Genomic DNA, 2125 nt, shown 5'->3' on the forward strand with positions numbered 1-2125 from the left:
GTTTTTGATGAGGATGAGGAGACAAAAATCATAATATTGCGATTATTCAAATTTTTTTTCACTCGATTTATATTTTTTTGTTTTTCTTTTAGTATATAAGAACACATGGATGTTTTAAGAGGAATCAGATACACTTGGAGTGTTCGTTCATTGAAAAAAGATCTAACGTCTAATGAATTTTGTAGTTTAAAAAAAAAGAAAGTTTGTTTGTGTGAAATATTTTATTGTCAGATTATAAGCGTTCATATACATTAACAAATGTAGTATAATAAAATTGAAATAAAAGTTCATTGAAATATTCAAATTTGAATTTTTAAATTATATATTCACAGCATCTTCTTCCCACAATAAATCATTAATTTTTGCCCATGAAGAATCTCGCATCTTTAGTGCATAATAGATAGAAACTAGCTTCATAGAACGTTCTACACTCAGACGATTTCGAACATCTGAATGGATGAACGCCCAATTAGAGAAGAGTCGTTCAATTTGCGCAGTGGAACTTGGAATGTTGTATAATTTCATGGCCAAAGTAGATAACGTTGGATAATCGACTTCTGCCATGCACCAGAAAGCTTCAGGGGATTTTATATTTTTTCTGTATAATTTTTCAAAAATTTCTTTTTCCTCCGACTATTCTCTCAAACCTTCCAACTCGCAGGGATCCTCATCGGCCAGTTCTCGCGCAAAAACTTGGTTTTGGAAACTTTGGATTTTTTTTCCAAATGAGCGAATTGTCTCCCTCGATATTCTGGATGCAAATAATTAGCTACCAAGGCGATTGGCTATAAAACCTTATTCAATCGGCTCCGAGGTCTTTATCGATTGCATCACTGTCAGTTGGAATATTTAGTGTCACCCAGAGCTTAGTTCCTTCCGCAAGATTGGTTTCAGTCCATTGGCATTTGTTCACCAACTCACAAACAGGATCAAACAGCGTAATATAATCTTGTAATCGTTCTTCAAGGATATTATCCTCCAGAAGTTCGAGATTTCCTGCTTTAAGTGTAATAATTCCTTCCTTCACTATTCGTCTCATAATGTCAAGATTTTTCAGACAGCAACGAAACGTATCTCTGTACGTACACCATCTAGTCTCACAAGCGAGCATGATTCTCGTTCCACCATGTTTTTTTAATTCTCTTTCCCCTCGAGAACTTTTGAACTCCCTCAATAACTTGTTAATGCATTCAACGACTTTAGGATCGACGAGAGATTTCAACAATAAGTTACCACTATGAGACAAACAGGTGGTATGTCAAACACTCAAAAGTCTGCCCATCCGCATCATTGCAGAAGCATTGTCTGATACTACTTCATAAATGTTTACCTTGAATCTTTCTTTCGCCATGGCCACAGCTTCATCAATAACATTAGCTAACTCATCACCAGTTTCCCTCTTATCCTCAATATTGTGTTGGCTGAGGAATTTTTCCAGCCCTCTATTAGTAATATACCATCTGTCTCCTTGCTGTATTCCGATTGTTTAATTATTTTTTGGTGAAAAGTAGCTAGGTGGAGAGCTTCTTTCTTGATGGAACTTGGTACGAGGAGTTCAGAAGTTTGATGAATTACTTGAAAAATTTAGATTCCACCACATTAAAAGGTATATTACAGCCGAAAAAAAATTCAGCCAAAGCCTCATCAATTTCTGAATCTGTAGTACGCTAGAAAAATAATATTACTAATGTTCATTTTTATAATCAATTACGTATTTTATGAACTTAACTGTATTATTTGTACTTACGTTGGAAGTGGATTTTTTATGGTGATTATTCATATTGGAGCGTTTTTTGATGTTACCAAACTCTTAAATTACTACTTTACGATGCACAATTTATATATTATTGTTGATATTTATTCATTCATTTATTTTATAATGTTGTTTTTATAATTGAAACACTAGTTTACATGAATTATTTACACTCCACCACTGGTTACCACTGGTCACTGGTTATAGGTTAGGGAGTTTTATACCAGTTTTATACCTTTTTTACCATTTGATGGTAAATTACCATTTTTCTACAAGGTATAGGTAGAAAACGCAGATTTGCCATGCATGCCCAAGCCTGATCATAAGTGATATCAAGATTACGATACAGTAGAGTGTGGGCATCTGTGTCTG

At 34.2% G+C, this 2125-nt stretch overlaps 1 pseudogene; it reads right to left on the reverse strand.

The window, feature by feature from the left end:
• Positions 1 to 318: 318 nt before the first annotated feature.
• Positions 319 to 1780, reverse strand: LOC107043822 (annotated as a pseudogene).
• Between the last annotated feature and the right edge of the window lie 345 nt (positions 1781 to 2125).

This window comes from Diachasma alloeum, unplaced genomic scaffold (genome assembly GCF_001412515.2).
Source record: "Diachasma alloeum isolate Michigan unplaced genomic scaffold, Dall2.0 Dall_scaffold_00636, whole genome shotgun sequence".
NCBI lineage: Eukaryota > Metazoa > Arthropoda > Insecta > Hymenoptera > Braconidae > Diachasma > Diachasma alloeum.